Here is a 19,664-nt window from a genome sequence, read left to right on the forward strand (position 1 = left end):
TGTGGGTATTTTGTTGCATTGTTGTTTATAATAGCAAATATTTTGAGAACAAGCTTAAGGACTGTCAAGATGAGAACTGTTTAAATGAATAATGGTATAGTCACATAACAGAAGGCCAGGCAGTCATTGAAAGGGATTATGTAGATAGATCTCTTAAGTACTGACATGGGAGGCTAATCATGACACAGTATAAAGTGAGACAGAACAGGACCTATGGTATGCGTATCTATTTGTGTGTTTATATATATTCATATATATCTATGAAAACTCACTGAAATATAAACGAGTTCTTTGCATAAAACACTGGGAAGGTTATTCACTAAATTATTAACTGCAGTTGTCTCAGAAAAAGCATTATAGCAAGACTCGCTCTCTCTATACTATTTAATTGTAAAAATATTTTTTATATATAAAACAATTTTTTTTTATAATAAACCAACTGTGGAATCAACAACTGCCCTGGTCCAGGGGGCAGTAGCAGTGGGGCAGACTCAGAGAAAGTCTGTGCCAGGACAGGTAATTCACTAGCAGGTTAATATCTCCACCATTAATCTGCACATCGAAAGGCCAACTGGATCTCACTTGCTACTTGGACGTCTCATTGGCCCTTCAGAAACAAAGCTCATCAAGCTTGGTCTCCACGTGGCTCCTCTTCCAGTGTCCCCAACCTCAGCTGAAGGCACCCTACCTCCCACCCTGGGAGCAAGCCAGCACGAGGGACATCACCTTCAGTGAGGAAAGCAAATGACAGAGCCACCTCCTCAGGCAATAGCAATGGGCCCCCTTCCTCCATTCTATTCACCGGGGCCCCAGACAAGGCAGCATCTCTCAAATGGCTGCAAATTAGGAGCAGAACACCCCCTTTAATTTGGCCCATCTGGCTGCTGCTTTCCTCGAATGAATAGTTGGAGAGATGAAGCAATTAATTATATAGGGTTCAAAGGCTTTTTTTGACAGTTAAGTCTGAAAAAATGGGGATACCTTCATTCACTTAAATAAAAAGAGGTAATGAGCCTTTCCTTGGAGTCCTGGCCGGGCTGTGCAGCACCTGCTGAGTAACTGTCAACAAAAGAGATGAGTAATTCTCCACCTCTGGAAAACAAGGGGAGTAATGGTAAGTCTGACTATCTGCCCATCTAATTCATCATGAATGCCAGCATTTCCCCCTCACCTGCTCCTGCTGGGTGGAGCTGGAATTGATGACAGACACCTAATTACTGTTATAAATACAATTTATTCCCTTCTCCTTCCCAAAAGGGTTGGCCAGATTCTTTTGGTTTTGAGTGTCTGGTGGCCTCCTGGAAGGAGGACCAGTCCCTGGAAGCAAATCTAAAGAATAGAGTTCAGCACGCTGAGGTCAGGACGCCATGGTGCCGGACAAGCCCTGACCATGCTCCAACTCCTCTGCTGCTCAGGGTCAGACCCCAGATTCTACATCAGTACCTGATCCCCTGTTCCCAAGTCCCGTTTGGTAAAGGGGCCTACCCTCCATATCATTCCCAATGGGCTGGCACACCTTTCCTCGCTGCTGCCTGTGGCCTTCTCTGGGGAACTGAGGCCCACCCATCGGGGTCTGAGGCCACTCCCCCTTCGGCACACTCTCCTGATGTCAACTGCCTCCTCTCACCACCTGTGCCCACACCCCTGTCCCGCACTCTACCTGCCGGGTTCCCTGCCAGCTGGAGTCTGCTGTCCTGGGTTCCTTTGTCTTATGGGATGAATTCCTCCAGTTCCTGTGACTACACAGTTGTCCCCTCACCTCACCCAGTCCAGTCCTAGCCCTTCCCAGTCTGCCTGATTCTGTTGCAGTTCACTGTGACCCATTGCTCTTCTGAGAACTGGCAGAATGAGGCAGATTACAATATTAAAATACGTGTATTTCACAATAGCATCAAAAACACAATGAATTTGCCCTAGCCGGACAGCTTAGAGCATGGCCCCAAAGCACAGAGGTTGCTGGTTTGATCCCTGGTCAGGGCACATACAGGAACAGATCTATGTTCCTCTCTCTCTTTCTCTCTCTCTCTCTCTCTCTCTCTCTCTCACTAAAATCAATAAATAAAAAAATATATTTTTAAAACCCATGATGAATTTAACAAAATATGTACAAAATTTTGAAAATATAATGAAAACTACACAAAATTGTTGAAAGAAGTTAGAGAAAAAATAAATAAAATACAGTGTTCATGGGTTGGAAAACTCAACATTAAGATATCAATTCTCCCCACTTGATCTAGAAATTCAACACGACTTCAATCAAAATCCTAATAGCCGGCCCTGGCCGGTTGGCTCAGCGGTAGAGCGTCGGCCTGGCATGCGGGGGACCTGGGTTCGATTCCCGGCCAGGGCACATAGGAGAAGTGCCCATTTGCTTCTCCACCTCCCCCTTCCTCTCTGTCTCTCTCTTCCCCTCCTGCAGCCAAGGCTCCATTGGAGCAAAGATGGCCCGGGCGCTGGGGATGGCTCCTTGGCCTCTGCCCCAGGTGCTAGAGTGGCTCTGGTCTTGGCAGAGCGACGCCCTGGAGGGGCAGAGCATCGCCCCCTGGTGGGCAGAGCATCGCCCCTGGTGGGTGTGCCAGGTGGATCCCGGTCGGGTGCATGCGGGAGTATGTCTAACTGTCTCTCCCCGTTTCCAGCTTCAGGAAAAAAAAAAAAAAATCCTAATAGCCTTTTTTGTAGATACTGATAAGCTGATTAAAAATTTATATAAAAATGAATAGGACCTAGAACGGGAAAACCAGTTTTGAAAAAGAACAAAATTGGAAGACTTACACTACCTGATTGCAAGGCTTTCTATAAAACTACAGTAATCAAGACAATGTGGTATTGATTTAAGAACAGACAAACACATGGAGATACAAAAGAGAGTCTAGAAATAGACCTATACATATTATTAATTTTTGATAAAAGTGTGAAAGTCATTCAATGAAAAAGGGTAATCTTTTCAGGAAATGGATGTGGGGGAAATGTGGGGGAAAAGTGAACTCAGAATAGATAATAGCCCTAATCAGAAAAGTTAAACTCTCAACTTCTAGAAGAAAACATAGGAGAAAGTCTTTAGGACCTTGGGTTAGGACAAGAAAAGCATGAACACTAAAAGATAAAATTGATAAATGGGACATAAGAGGCCATGTACAGAGTTCACTGCAGCACTGCTGGTAGGGCCAGAACCCAAAGCACTGGAAACACACCGAACAGCCCTCACAGGGGGTGGGTGAAAACCCTGTGGTACTGTCTCAAGGAGAAGTGTTTATTCACAACACTTCCGACACTAACCACCTTGAGCTGGTTCAGATCCTCCCAGCCAAAAGGCTGTCTTCAAGACTGCTCTCACTGCAAGTACCAATCACATGTCCCAGGTTGTCACTTGACCTACCAAACAACTATACATCACAGGCTCCCTTGTCCCCTCCCTTGAGTTTGATAATTTGCTAGAATGGCTCACAAAGCTGAGAAACTCTTTACTTATTATTACTGGATGAAACTCAGGAACAGCCCAATGGAAGAGATGCATAGGGCAAGGGTTGGGGAAGGGACGTGGAGCTATACCCTCTTTGGGTGCACCACCCTCTCAGCACCTTCCTGGGGTCACCAGCCTGGAAGTGCTCCAGACCCCTTAGAGTTTTTATGGAGGTCCATTACACGGGCATGGCTGATTGAATCATTGGCCACTGGTGATTAACTCAACCTCCAGCCCCTTGCCCCTCCCCAGAGGTGGGGTTGGACGTGGGGAGTGGAGCTGAAAGTTCCAACCCTCTAATCACCAAGTTGGTTCCTTTGGTAACTAGCTCCCATCCTCCAAGAATTACCTTATTAGCATAAATTCAGATATGGTTAAAAAAAAAACTTATTATGAAAAAAAAAACAAAAAAACTTATTATGAATAAGAAAAGACACTCCTCTCTTCCCAATCACTCAGGAGATTACAAGTATTTTAGGAGCTCTGCCAAGAACTGGGAATGTAGACTAAATATATATTTTTTATTATGTCATGATATCACATGCCATAGAATATTATACAATTTTTTAAAAGATCTATACCAACTGGCTTAAAGTTTCTTCCAAGGTACAATAAAAAAATAACTTTAGAGATGATAGATTTTACCAAAATAGAAATCCAATACATATATTCATGACATCTATACACAGACATACAAGGATCCCATTCTGGTCAAATGAACAAGGACAAAAAGGCATCTGTGGATGTGTGTTCATACACAATAATGCACATGAAATTAAATGTGGGTGAAAACACCCTGTTTACATGGTTAACCTGGGGGTGAGAAGGTGGTATATAGTTGGAAGAGTGGAAAGGAAATGAGAGAAAGGGGAAAACGTCCAATTTTTTAAAAAGAAAGGAAAAATGACAACAATTAAAAAACAGCACAGAGTTGCGCGTTGTGTGTGTGTGCACATGTGTGTGTGCATAATTAGATGCATCTAAGGTCACCAAAATACAAATATACAAATGGTGGCTATCTTAGGGTAGTGGGATTTCAGGTGACTTTTACTTTCTTTTTTACACATTTAACATTGTTTAAATTTTTCACAGTGAATATAAAAGCAAAGGCAGGGGAAGCAACAAACACCAAGGCAAAAAGTACCTACCCATCCTTAAAGGCCAAACTTACTGAGCCCTTATCACGTGCCATGCACGTTCCTATTTCTTTTTTTCTTTTTTTTACAGGGACAGAGAGAGAGTCAGAGAAAGGGATAGACAGGGGCAGACAGGAACAGAGAGAGATGAGAAGCATCAATCATCAGTTTTTCATTGAGACACCTTAGTTGCTCATTGTTTGCTTTCTCATATGTGCCTTGACCGCGGGCCCCCAGCAGATAGAACAACCCCTTGCTTGAGCCAGCGACCTTGGGCTCAAGCTGGTGGGCTTTTTGCTCAAACCAGATGAGCCCGCGCTCAAGCTGGCGACCTCGTGGTCTCGAACCTGGGTCTTCTGCATCCCAGTCCAACACTCTATCCACTGCGCCACCGCCTGGTCAGGCACGTTCCTATTTCTAACCCTTACAAAGCAACCCTGCGATGGACGAGGACAATGAGGATCAGAGTGGTTAGGTAACGTATCAGGATTACAGAGATGTTTTTGTATTATGAAAGGCAAGATCTGCACCCAGGTTTTGCTCCTCTGGACTGTACTCTCACTTTATGGTCACAGGGCATTTATCTTCTGTCCAGTCAACCCATGTGTCCTCCCCCTGGGTGCCCCTCACTGTCCTGGATGGGGGGTTTCAAACAAGTACCGCAGAATCCCTGCCTTCAGAATCTCAAGTCTCTCCCTCTGCTAGCATTCCAGGCCATGCCTGCCAGAGGGGGAGGATTTTGTGAACAGCTGTGTTCATTCTGGGTTGGGCACAGGGCCCTGTGAATGTTCAATTAGTTGACTACTCCTTAGGAGTTGAAAAACACAAAGAGAAAAGCCCTGAGCTATGCATTCCAGGTTCTTGACCATCTCTATACTTATAAAATCTTTCTCATGGGCCGTACCCATTATGATACATTTTTATACAATAAAATATGCTCTGATTACTCCAAGTTCACCATAAACTTAAAAACTAAAACAAAAACCTATCTACACATCTTAGTTGAGAATAGAGGATTCTGCAATTAAGAGAAAAGACTGAATTTTCTGTGCTATTCACTGGCAATTTGAAGCATGAAGGACAGAAGCAAAGGTTCTCAAAGAAAGGAGGAATGAGAATCGTTATCTGAATACAAGCTTTAAAAAAAGAAAAGGCGGCCCTGGCCGGTTGGCTCAGCGGTAGAGCATCGGCCTGGCGCGCGGGGGACCCGGGTTCGATTCCCGGCCAGGGCACATAAGAGAAGCGCCCATTTGCTGCTCCACCCTCCCCCTTCCTCTCTGTCTCTCTCTTCCCCTCCCGCAGCCAAGGCTCCACTGGAGCAGAGATGGCCCGGGCGCTGGGGATGGCTCCTTGGCTTCTGCCCCAGGCGCTAGAGTGGCTCTGGTCACGGCAGAGCGACCCCCCCCCCCCCAGGGGCAGAGCATCGCCCCCTGGTGGGCAGAGCGTCGCCCCTGGTGGGCGTGCCGGGTGGATCCCGGTCGAGCGCATGCGGGAGTCTGTCTGACTGTCTCTCCCCGTTTCCAGCTTCAGAAAAATAAAAAAAAAAAAAGGCATACTGCATTTATGCACAGGGTTTTCTTTTTTCTTTTTTTTTTTTTAATTTATTCATTTTAGAGAGGAGAGAGAGAGAGAGAGAAAGGAGAGAGAGACAGGGGGGAGGAGCAGGAAGCATCAACTCCCATATGTGCCTTGACCAGGCAAGCCCAGGGTTTTGAACCGGCGACCTCAGCATTTCCGGGTCGACGCTTTATCCACTGCGCCACCACAGGTCAGGCCTGCACAGGGTTTTCTTAAGCACACACATACACTAAGCTACACAAATACTGCTCACAAAAACAAGGGGATATTTTATAGCTTCATGTTCATTTTGAAATATCCCCCAATTTTTGTAAGCAGTATATTTTGAAACATCATTTTACTGTATTGTCACCAATTTTTACCAGGAAAGAAAAAATTGCTGAGGCCCTGGGGGAATTAGTGAGTGTGTAAATTCCCACAGATAGAGACAAGGTCTCTTCATTTTCCACCTTCTCGGGCCCCATCCTTGTTAATCCCCTGAGCACAAACCCACTCCTCCAAAGGGGAAGAGCCAGGGAGAGATGGTAGCATGGGGGGGGGGGGGCAAATGCTCAGTTGTCCCTACCCACCTTCAGTCTGTCCCTCTCCCCCTGCTGCCCAAGCCTTTCCAGTCTGGCATCTGTCAACCTCATCCTTGGTCCACCCTGCAGTTTTATATCCACCTCGCTGCCTGAATGCCCTCTTCCCCAATCCTGATGAACACCTTGTCAGGAAAGGCCTTTGATGTACCCAAAGGCCAGGATTAGGCTCTCACCCCGCAGCCCCACCCTGCCACCTCACTGACAGTTAGTCTTCAAGGCTGGTGCCTCCCTTTACCTTCTTCTCACTGTACTTAGCAGGGTGCCTGGCTAGCGATAGATGCTCCGAGAATGTTAATTACCTTCCTCTTTAATCATCTACTCAAATAATCTTACTTTTGGATTTTTACCTGCTCTGGATAAAGACATCTAAAAGCTGTCAGAATTGTCTAGATCTGCCCTTTCAGACTGGGGCCCAAAGAGTGTGACATACCATGAGCCCTGGAGCGCAGACAGGGTCCCTCTTCCTGCAGCATTTTGGTGGAGTTAAACATTTTTTTTTCTAATTATTTTTATTTATTTATTCATTTTAGAGGAGAGAGAAAGAGAGAGAGAGAGAGAGAGAAGGAGGAGAGGAGCAGGAAGCTTCAACTCCCATATGTGCCTTGACCAGGCAAGCCCAGGGTTTTGAACTGGCGACCTCAGCATTCCAGGTCGACGCTTTATCCACTGCACCACCACAGGTCAGGCGAGTTAAACATTTTAACTACATATAATTCCCTAAATTCTTTATAACTCTGTATCAAAACAAAAGGGTAAATTGTGAATCAGAGTGCAGACACTGCGTTAGTTTTTTAATATTAAAAAATGAGGCTTCGTCTGACCAGGCGGTGGAGCAGTGGATAGAGCGTTGGACTGGGATGCAAAGGACCCAGGTTCGAGACCCTGAGGTCGCCAGCTTGAGCGCGGGCTCATCTGGTTTGAGCAAAAGCCCACCAGCTTGAACCCAAGGTTGCTGGCTCCAGCAAGGGGTTACTCGGTTTGCTGAAGGCTCACAGTCAAGGCACGTATGAGAAAGCAATCAATGAACAACTAAGGTGTTGCAACGCGCAATGAAAAACTAATGATTGATGCTTCTCATCTCTCTCCGTTCCTGTCTGTCTGTCCTTGTCTATCCCTCTCTCTAACTCACTCTCTGTCTCTGTAAAAAAAAAAAAAATAAAAAAAAATAATAAATAAATAGAAAAAAAATTCATTTAAAAAAATGAGGCTTCAACAATCACAAAAGGCCACATATGATTCCCTTTGTATGAATGTCCAGAACATGCAGATCTACAGAGAAAGTAGATTAGTTGTCACCAGGAGCTGGAGGGTAGGTGGGAGGGTGGAGAAGAAATGAGGAGTGACTGTCAAAGGGTAATGGGTTTCTTTTGAGGGTGAGAAAATGTGCTAAAATTAAAGTTATGGCAATGGTTCCACAACTGCATGAATATACTAAAAACCATGGAATCGAACACTTTACATGGGTGACTCTATAGCATGTAAATTATATCTCAATAAAGCTGTTAATAAGGCTTCAAAGACATTCCAAACTTGCATAGGGTGCTTCAGACCACAGGGCCAGCTTCAAGAAGCAGTAAACGGAAAGAATGGGAACTCCAGCCTAGTCCACAAATCAAGAACCAGGTCCCCAAGGGGGGTGCTGGGGCACAGGTACGGGCAGCAGTGTCAAGACTGTCCCCACTGCTCCTGGCCAGAGCTGAACTGAACCAGTGTAAATGGAGGTTGGATGCCAAAAACCTGGAGCCGTTTCTGGAAGTGGATCTGTAAAAATCATCTGAACATAGGAACATGGGTTTGATGGAAAAAGCAAAAAATCACTCAAGCTGTATTAGCAAAATGGTCCCTAGGTGGTTTTATAATTGGTTAAATATTATAATATATTATACATTAAGTCCTATATTATAAAAGATATGAACTATTTAAATGCTCAAGGAACTCAAAGTTCAAGCAATAAATTTAGGTTTTAAAGCAATGATAAACTTGATCTTGCCTGCTTGTTTGAAGACCAATATCAATCATGGAAGGACATGTGACAGGAAAAATATCTTTCTCAGGAACAACATGGGCTGTGAATGGGTCACATAAGGAAAAATCAGCTAAGTCAGGAATTCATGACTGCCTTGTCATGTTCTCCTGGTGACACAAATTTCATTACCATCATCCTATAATTATACCATATTTTTCGCTCCATAAGATGCACCTGACCATAAGACACACCTAGGGTTTTAAGGAGGAAAATAAGAAAAAATATTCTGAACCAAATAGTGTGTTAAAATATTTAATAAAATATACAACTATGTGTCAACAATGTAAACTCAACAGCAGTATTAACAACCATTAGTACTGTTATTAACAAATGAGAAGAGACTTTAATGTTCAAATACTCTTTGAGTTGTCTGGGAACCCCAGGAACTCATCATCGCTAGTGTCAGAATTTAAGAAGCTCAGTTGCTCACAATCACTAGTATCACTTTCTCTGCTATTTTCATATATGATACCATCTTCAGTGCCATCTAAGGCATTGCTAATAACACATGTTTTGAATGACCGTACCATGGTTTCATTCCTCACTGACTGCCATGATGTTTTCCTCATTCACAAACTTGGGTGATAGAGGGTCTCTTCATTTGTCCAGTTGGTGTCAGATCATGATTACCAGCAGCCATCCATTTGTTCCACTCTTCTCGCATAAAGACTTTAAATGGTTTGTTGATGGAAACATCGAGAGGTTGCAACTGGCTGGTAAGACCCCCAGGAATTACAGCTAGATGAGTCTTCACTCTTTGAAAGTTTTTTTTAGTGGTTTTGCTAACATATGCTCTAAACTGGTCAAGCACTAATAGGGCAGCAAGTGACATCAGCAATTCACACAGAGCTCCAGCAGCTGCAGCACAGCCCTCCACCTCTGCAGCACGCCTCTCACGTCTGCCCTAGATGATGCCAGATGAATGCGCCCACACAACGTTGCTCACCTTCCCTTATGCGCTGCATGCAACTGTGGAAACCAGAACCAGGAGATCACTCAGCAGATGCCGGGGTTCCGCACGCAGCTGTGGTGGGTATGATTACACTCCCTCTGGCGCTCATTCTACATATGTTTACCAGTGCAACGCCCCATAGCAGCTAAAAAAAATGAACATTCGCTCAGCCTGACCTGTGGTGGCGCAGTGGATAAAGCGTCGACCTGGAAATGCTGAGGTCGCTGGTTTGAAACCCTGGGCTTGCCTGGTCAAGGCACATATGGGAGTTGATGGTTCCAGCTCCTCCCCCCTTCTCTCTCTCTGTCTCTCCTCTCTCTGTCTCTCTCTCTCTCTCTCCCTCTCCTCTCTAAAATGAATAAATTAAAAAAAAATGAACATTCACTCCATAAGATGCACGGGCATTTCCCCCCTCCACTTTTGGGGAGAAAAAGTGTATCGTATGGAGCAAAAAATACAGTACCTAACTGGCTGCCCTTGACCCACACTGGCCATGTGTATCATCGCCACCTCTCCTGGGCCAACAGTGAAGCCCAGCCATGGAGAGGAGATGGATTTGCCTCTTATCCAGTCTGAAGTCGACTGTGAATATCTTTGTGCCATCTGTATTGTTTTTCAGTAGCTGCAGAACTCTTTCCCATTTTAATCCAGTTGCAAAAATCATGTCCATTTTTAGAAAGCCACAAAATAATGGGACATATGCTAGCCCTGGCCAGGTAGCTCGGTTGGCTAGACTAGGACCACCCTGAAGCGCAGAGGTAGATACCTAGTCAGGGCACACACAGGAACAGATATTCCTGTCTCTCTCTCTCCCTTTCTTTCTCTCTAAAATCAATGAAATAAACAGAATAAAAAATGGGATATATGCTATAATTCATATTACCAACTAAGAAGTATGAGCTTATTCTGGCCGGGTAGCTCAGTTGGTTAGAGCACTGTCCCCATACGCCAAGGTTGCAGGTCAGGGCACATAAAAGAATCCACAGTGAACACATAAATAAGTGGAACCACAAATCAATGTTTCTCTCTCTTTCTCTTCCTCTCTAAAATCAATAAATTTAAAAAAATGAAATAAGAACTTTGTTATTCCAAGCTGATATGTTTGAGGACTTTTTTAGGCCACAGAAATAATAAAATTCAATATTGCTATTTGACCCAATATAAGAAATACAAAAGAGTTAGCAGAATAGAAACCACTTGTTAATCCTGTTCATGGTTGACAGAGCATCTCTGGAATGATCTTTAGTCCCACGTTGCAACTGTAATCAGATTCTCCTCTCTTCCTTAAGAAACAGGAGTAAGGAAATTGCTGTAGCTTAAAGTTCTATATTTTTGCTTAAGAGTAAGAGTGGGTAACCAACCTCTGATGTAAAGCCACACACTTTACTAGCCTTTAGGGTTTCTAAAAATAGTTTAATCACAGCATCGCACACTGCAGTGTCTTTTCTTTAAAAAATTTCAACATTAATATTACTATTTACTGAGCAATTCCATTTCTAACTAATACCCAACAGTTGCACACACATGTTCACCAAAAGACACGTATCAGAATGTTCACAATAGCACTGTTTACGATAACCCGAAACTGGAAACTACCCAAATATCCATTAACAACATAGTGGATAAATAAATTGTGGTACATTTACATTATGAAACGCTATATAGCAATGAAAATGAGCAAATTAAATGCAACAAATGTAATTCTGTGAGAGAGAAAAAAAAGAGCCACTTCTGAAAGATTCTATGATTATAAAACGTCCAAAAATGGGCAAAGCAGATCTATGCTGTAAGAAGTCAGGATAGTGGTTAGTGACTGTGGAGAAGAGAAATGGCTGGGAGGGAAATTAAGGGGACTCTGAGTACTGTTTCTCAGTACGGTAATCTGTTTCTTGATTGGTACTGATCATATAGATGTGTTTTCAAAAATTTATTACGTTATACATTTATATATTTTGTACACTTCTCTGTATGTGTTATACACCACTAAAAAGTTTTTTCTAACTATTTTAAAAACACACTCTCACCCATCCCCCCCCCATCACCATTTTATGTATGTCTATTGCCTACAGATTGGTAATATGGCAAATTTAGAACAATCCAAGTGACTGCATTAAAGCTGAGTTTTATGTGTTGGAACCAGGAGCAAAAGGATATTAAATGAAAAAACTAGGGGCTATGTTTGAATTTTTATAACAAAGTGAACACATCAATCCACAGCAACACAAGTGGTTGAAGTGGTAAAAATAGGAAAGGAACGACTGCTCCATGAATAGTGGATCATGCTCTGCAGAAGGACAAAGGGCGGGACAGGACCAGACAAAAGCAGGATGAATAAAGACCCAAGGCCTGAGAAATGAGAGCGAACCCATGGCAGACTGAGATCAACAAAGGGACTGTCTGTAAGTAGACACTGAAGTGACACAAAGATGGTGTGACTGAGTGCTAGGCACTGCTAAAGTGTGGGAGACACATTCACAAGGAGTCGAGGCAGTGACAGACCCAAAAAACATTGCTGAGCCAATGAAAATGGACAGATGTGGGGGCGTGAGGAGTAACACAATGCTCAATTCAAAATGCAGATAGTCTCCATTTTTCAAGTAAATCAGTCATTCATAAAATCTGTACATCACTTTAGGCAAAATAATTTTAAACCTAAGTGGGGAGCCAGAGATCTCAATGGCTGGAAAACCTTGTAAAATATCATCTAAATCATTCAGTTGCTCATTCTTTCATTATTACCTATTGAACACTTACTTGAAGCAATATTTTGTACTAGAAGCTTCATGAATAAGAAAAAAAAAGAGGTTCAAATTTTATTTGAAATTAGGTGAGGAGCACCATTATCTTTAGTTTATTGTAAATCTTATACCCAACATGTATGGTTCTTCACCTGAGGTAGTGTTGAACAGCACGGACCCTTTCCTGCATCAACTTCACTAAGCTCTAGTAGCCAGCTATTCAAACACTCATCTCTAACTTGCTGTGAATATATTTTATAAATGTGGTTAACATCTACAATCAGTTGACTTTAAGTAAAGGAGATTTTCCTTGATAATATGGATGGGCCTCATACAATGAGCTGGAAGGCCATAAGAGAAAAACTGAGGTTTCCCTGTAGAAGAAAAAATTCTCTTATAAGACCTCAGCATCGCCTGACCAGGCGGTGGCACAGTGGATAGAGCGTCGGACTAGGATGTGGAAGGACCCAGGTTCGAGACCCCGAGGTCGCCAGCATGAGTGCAGGCTCATCTGGCTCAAGCAAAAAAGCTCACCAGCTTGGACTCAAGGTCGCTGGCTCCAGCAAGGAGTTACTCGGTCTGCTGAAGGCCCACGGTCAAGGCACATATGAGAAAGCAGTCAATGAACAACTAAGGTGTCGCAACGAAAAACTGATGATTGATGCTTCTCATCTCTCTCCGTTCCTGTCTGTCTCTTCCTATCTATCCCTCTCTCTGACTCTCTCTCTCTGTCTCTGTAAAAAAAAATGACACCAGACAACTAAGTGGTATAAACATGTTCCAAGATATGGGCTGCCTGACCTGCGGTTGCTCAGTGCATAATGCAGAGGTTGCCGGTTCGAAACCCCAGGCTGGTCTGGTCAAGGCACATATAAGAAGCAACTATGAGTTGATGCTTCCTGCTCTTTCCCTCCTTCTCTCTCTCTAAAATCAATAAATAAAATCTTAAAAAAAAAAAAAAAAAGACCTCAGCATCACCTCCTGCCTGAGTATCTACAACCTGCCTGCCTGCCCTACACAGATTGTACTTGGCAGCCCCATAATCACACAAGCTGACCCTTATTGGCGGCTTCTCTAGAGAACCCTAACTTACACAGACTCTGAGCAGACTTCTGGGTTTGAAGCTTGGCTCTGCCACTTCTCTAGCTGGGTGTTTTCTGCTTCATCTGTAAAACGGGGATAATATCTATACTTGACTCATAGGAACTAGAACAACACCTAGCACACACAGAGTACTTCTAAGGTATTTGTTAAATAAGTAATTCTGTGGTCACAAGTTTACTTCTCAGCTGGAAAACTTGAGATGTTTTTATTCCCAAATATTTGCCATCAACCAAATATAATCATTTTTTCCCACACCAAGAACAGAACAGCCTCAGAACAAATAGCACCTCACCAGCCACAGGTGCCTGTCCATTTAGGTGATGCAGGAGCAGGGTGAGACACCAGGCCAATTCGAAGCATGGGGATAATTCAGCAAAGCTAGGATCAGAGCACTGCTGGAACATTCTTAACTCTGCAAGTTCTCAGCTGCTGTAAACAGCTGTGCTTTAAGAGGCTCAGACTCAGCAGAGAGCCATTTCTACTACAGTGCGTCCATAAAGTCATGTGCACTTTTGACCGGTCACAAGAAAGCAACAAAAGACGAAAGAAATGTGAAATCTGCACCAAATATAAGGAAAACCCTCCCAGTTTCTGTAGGATGATGTGGCAGCATGTGCGCATGTGCAGATGATGATGTAACACCGTGTATACAGCGGAGCAGCCATGGTTATGCCAGGCGAGATGTGGACGGTACAGAGGAAAGTTCAGTGTGTTCTGTGGCTCGCTAAATTCGAATCCGTCACCAAAGTGCAACATGAATATCGGCGCATTTATAATGAAGCGCCACCACATAGGAATAACATTACTTGGTGGGATAAGCAGTTGAAGGAAACCGGCAGTTTGGTGGAGAAACCCCGTTCTGGTAGGCCATCAGTCAGTGACGAGTCTGTAGAGGCTATACGGGATAGCTACTACCTAAGGAGCCCTAAAAAAATCTGTGCGTAAGCCCACATTGAACTGCACTGAATAGGTATGAAACTGGGAGGGTTTTCCTTTTATTTGGTGCAGATTTCACATTTCTACTGTCTTTTGTTGCTTTCCTGTGACGGGTCAAAAGTGCACCATGACTTTACGGACACACTGTATTTGCAAAAGTAGGAGCTTTGGAAAGGGGTCCTAATCATTCCCTCTGTTCCCACAAATGATACACACGGGCGGCCTGCCTGGTCCCTTGGGATGAAAGATTAAATGGGGAATCCAAATGTTGTTTTTGTGAGCATACATCCTGGGGAAAGAGTGTGATGATAGTGCTGATGGTGATAACTAAAATTAACTGAGCACTTACTAAGTACCAGATGCTGCCCTCAGTGCAATACATATATTAACTCATATAATCCCCATTGTACAGAAAAGGAAACCGAGTCTCTGAGAGAGAAGTAACTCGCCTAAGAATAAACAGACTGAAAGTGTCAGAGTAGGCATCTGATCCCAGGCTTTCCAGCTCAGACCCTTTCTCTGTCCTGCGCACACTGCTTCTGAACCTGGATGTGAGGAGCGGGCTCAGGGGGAAGGAGGCCCAGGAACAAGCACCACACTCAGCTGTGTTTGATGGGAGGGCACGAGGGGCTCAGGGAATACTATGGTTAAGTTAACTTACTTTGAATGAGTTTTAAAAATTGAAATAGAACAAATCATAAATAATAATCCACCATGAATTTCTTTTGTTAAAGTATATAATGTGTCTGGCTTTTATACATAAACATTAAAGTTCATTAAAGATTCATACCATCATATTTGAACCTTTCATCTTCACATAAAAAATTTAAGGCAAAGCAATCTTGAGATGATTTCTCATTTATTTGCTAGCAGTGCAATAAAATCAAAATCAAACACCTTCTTATTTGTTATTCTCATTTGATTTCATTGATACCAACTTCTTCATACAGGTTTTCATATTGACAAAGATTTTCTGTATTATTGTTCTCCTATGGGATCCTGTGAAGTAAGCCTTAGAAGACTATTCTGAAATATTTTCTTACAGCTCAGAATACAAAAATGTATGCACAGGATCCAGTTCTACCCCAGAAAGATAAACTTGATCTTAGACACTCTTTTCTAACAATACCTACTTCTCTGGCTCTCAATCTGCAGTAAATCCTAATTTACCCTAGGGATTTGTCCACAGCTGTGATGGTCTTTGGCCTCCCAAAGCTAATGCAGGATCACACTGAATCCTGGGTTGGAGGAGCTATTATCAAGGAGGGGGAAATTCTCAGATGCCCAAGGCAGAAGGAGGACTGAGAGAAGTGGGGGGTGGGTACCACACAGGAAGCTTACATCAAGTCCCCTAACTTAATCCTGGCCAATGTGTAAACTTGCCTTGCTGGGTAACTGTTTCTAGAGGTGAAAACATGCAGTGCATTGAGAATATTGAAACTACCCTGGTTACACCTGTATCCTGGAGAGGCTATGCTGAAACAGCTTGGCTTTCATGTCCCCTGAATATCTTCTGTATATCTAACCAATGTCTCCAGGCTCTTGGAGAAGGGAATTAGGAATGGCACCCCAGAATTCTGGGCACATGAAGTCCTGTCTAAGGCCACCTGCCTCTCCCCTCTGGGCCAGGTCTCCCAAGCATTGTCACAGGAGGTGGGAGGGGAATGCTGCTTTCTCTCATCTACCCTGTAGGAATGGGCTGGTCATCCTCATCTATGAACTTCCCATCATGAGGAAAAGATTGAGTGGGATGTACACACAGTGCCTTAATAGGATTATACACCTAAATAAATCCATAAAATTATTTCAAAAAGAATAAAACAAGAAAACACCCCCCAAAAAACTTTTCTCCTTGGGCAATGACATAAAAACATTTCTCCTTTGCTCTTTTCTACAAGAAAAACCTTCAGCGTCAGATTTCTGGTTTTCTAATATTGGGATACCTGGTTTTCACTTACTCTGGAGATAGGTAGATTGATTTATTTAGTTAAAAACATACAATGAGCAATATTCCAGATAGTCCTTCAGACTAGTTTTGTAAATTCTAAGAGCCACTTCCTCAAAGCATCATCCTTTTAAACTAGCAAGATATAGCCTACTGCTGCTGTCCTATGGCCACTCGGTACGACCCAGACCTTCACATTGCCAACTACCATACATTACAAGCAAGAGCCAACAGTCACATCACAGCCCCTCTCCTTATGCATCAACCTGGTTAAGAAAGAAAATTCTGAGGTTTCAAAGCTAGGTTAAGAGAGCCAAAAGACTCATCAGATAACTTAATGGTAAACATAAGTCACATCAATTAGTCCTATGTTGCTGTCATTTAACCAAGCTTCCTCCACTCTGGAATAAAAATGCTTTTGCTTTGCTCCTTCTATTTTAATGAATGACAATTTATAATTAAAAACTTTATGCTAAAGAGTCACCTTTAATATCAGCTAAACGATGATCAAAGAAAACCTATAAAAACAGAATTCTGGCTTTTGGCTGTCATTTCACACGTCAAGATGCTGCAGCTTGACACGAAAGGAGCTTATAGACAGGGAGCAAGACTATGAGGGCATGGAAAGCTCTGTTGAATCCTTGTTTTGTGTTTCCACTGCTGTTCATCTGCTTTCCCATGGGCAAGCAGCCACCTCCTATCACAGAGCGGTCCCTGTCTTAGGTCAGCAGACAATACAGGCGAAATCTGCAAAGGATGGAGGTACTGGCTTGGGTGTGGTCTCTGGCAAAGAGGAACACTGGTCCCCTGGGTGCAGGCTCTAAGACCAGGAGCCCAACCCTTGGCGGGTAATCTCCATAACAGCTTCTCCAGATTTTAGCACGATCCCCACCAGCCTCGATTACTTCCTCTATAAATACACAGCAGCCATTCGACGTGGCTGCCTCCACAGACAAAGCCAAAGGCTCAGAGAGCTCGCTTTGCACCGAGACGACCTCCAGGTCACCACCGAGTCGCCAGGCCACATCTCGGCCGCTGGTAAGCAGCGTGGGGCAGGCGGCAGCGCCGCAACCAGAAGGCACTAAAAGCCGGGAGCGGCGGCTGTCTGCCCACCGCCCCACAGTCTGGGGGGCCGCTTGACTCCCACACGGCATTAACGCCGGGGCTGGGTTCACCAACACAAACCCCAACGTGAGCACGTGCCCTGAGATTGCTTCGGGAGCATTTTCTGCACCAGAAAACTGCACACGAGTTCCGGGAGGCCGCAGTTCGTCGTCGGGCGGAGACCAGCGCCGGCTATTGTTCTCCTGGCCTCTCCGGCGGGAGACGGCCTCCATCCGCCTCCCTGGCAGCATCTGCCACTGGACCAAGCATTTAAGCTCCACCAAGAAAAGGGTGTGCCTGCGGCGCTGCGGACTATCACAAAACCCTGGGTCCCCACGAGCTTGTGACAAGCCGGGAGACAAAGCTCCTTTCGAGAGCAGACCCCTCCGGTCCCAGATCCGCGTCGGTCGCGGGGTCCAAGAGCCACGCCCAGCCGGTCACCTGGATCTCCAGGCCCCACGCCTAGAGCGGACGGTCCTCAGGCCCGAGCCCGCCTCCCAAGAGCCTGCCCTCCCTTTCTCCGGAGACCTCCTTCCTCCGTGCCGCTCGAACCTCCTCCTCCCTTGCGTCTACCCTCCTGAAACCTGCGGTCTCCACCCTCCAGCATCGCCCCTCGCAGCCTTATTATTTTTCATCAGCCTCAGCCTCGCCTCGCGCCACCTGCAACAAGCTCCCTCCCTCCTTAGACCCTCCCTCCGCCCCCACCTCTTTCCTCCCCAAACCCTCGTCTCCCTTCCCCCTCCTCCCAGCCCCAGGCACCTGTTCCCACCCAGCTTCCCCATCTCCCCATCTTTGCTCAGACGGTGGCCTCGCCCCAAACCCTCCCCACCCCAGCTCCTCTCCAGCTCGGAAGCCTGCCCCCGACCCGGACCTGGGGCGTCGCGGTCTCTCGCCCGCCAAGCTCGATGCTGCGGGCAGGGCTCCCGCGCTGGGGCTCAAGAGAAGGGACCCAGCTAGGCGCCCCGCTTTGGGCCGGGCAGCAGCCTTTGTGGTTCGAGCAGGTGCTTCGGAAACGGCAGGCGGTCCTCCTCGGGCGTCCGTTCCGTTAGCCGGACCGGGTGGACCGGGCCGGGCTCGCAAATCCCAGCCCGAGTTAAGATGGACGAAGGGTGGGGGCTGTGGACAGCGCCGAGCTAGGGACCCGGGCAGGGCGGGCCCGCAGCCGGAGAAGCCCCCGCCCAGCTTCCCAGCCTTTCACTGCCCCTGGAGGAGCAAGGTTGGGAGCCTACTGTATCCTAGGAGTGAAACCCTTTCAACCACGCCGCCTCCTTAGCCCAGCTCTACGCAATCCAACGAGCACACATTAAACGCCTACTGTGAACAAGGCGCCGCACGGCGTTCTGGGGAGCTTACAAAGAGGTCCGAGTTCGGGCCCCCGGTTAGCCTCGGTAGCCGCCCATAAACCCAAATCTTCCTCCCATCGCGTTCCGCGCAGCCCGGCCCTAGGCGCGCACCAATCCCCGCCTTTTTGTGCGCCTCTCTGAGAAACAGACGTCGACAGATGGACGTCCCATGCCAGGGATAATAAACCCACTGCCCGTCCCGCCATCACCCACTATTCCAGGATGCTGCGGCTGCGAGGTTCCGTGGGTTCGTCACTCTCTCCGAGGTCTCGCCGCGGTGCCGGCGCTGCGGGTGATCGGGGCAGCGGCGGCGGCGGCTGCACGCGCCCTCGCTCCGTAGCAGCCTTGGCGCGCTGGGCGCTGGAGTCCCCAGCCGAGAGCGGGGGAGGGGACGAGGGTGGTGGCTGGAGGCGGCTTCAGCCAATCACAGATCCGACGGCTCCTCCCCACTGTCCTCCACCTCGCCTCTAGCAGGTTAAGAGGAGGCGGGGACTGGCGGCGCCCTGCATCCTCTGAGCGGCGCTCCACCGCCTTGGGACTACAATTCCCGACAGGCCCTGCTGCAGGGCCGGGGTCCGAGAGAGAACAGAGGGCGCGGCCCGGGAATCCGCTGACTCCCCTCGTGACCTTCTCTGCGTTCCTCTGGGTTTCCATGGTGATTCCATACAGTTCACACAACACTGGCGCTCCGATGCGCTGATGCACAGGTCCCCTGGGAGCGCTACGCGGCGGGTCCCGGGGACAGATTGCCTCCCCTCCGC

General features: G+C 46.0%; 1 protein-coding gene across 2 annotated transcripts in view; it reads right to left on the reverse strand.

Moving 5' to 3' along the window:
• Positions 1 to 19,231, reverse strand: part of DPYSL5 (dihydropyrimidinase like 5) — a 93,992-nt gene extending 74,761 nt beyond the window's left edge. Inside the window, exon 1 of one of the 2 annotated variants that reach the window (XM_066378699.1) lies at positions 19,117 to 19,231. The gene's annotated coding sequence lies outside the window, so the exon portion shown is untranslated. The remainder of the gene's footprint in view (positions 1 to 19,116) is intronic. The other variant, XM_066378700.1, reaches the window with a different exon arrangement.
• Between the last annotated feature and the right edge of the window lie 433 nt (positions 19,232 to 19,664).

Source organism: Saccopteryx leptura, chromosome 3 (genome assembly GCF_036850995.1).
Source record: "Saccopteryx leptura isolate mSacLep1 chromosome 3, mSacLep1_pri_phased_curated, whole genome shotgun sequence".
Classification (NCBI taxonomy): Eukaryota; Metazoa; Chordata; class Mammalia; order Chiroptera; family Emballonuridae; genus Saccopteryx; species Saccopteryx leptura.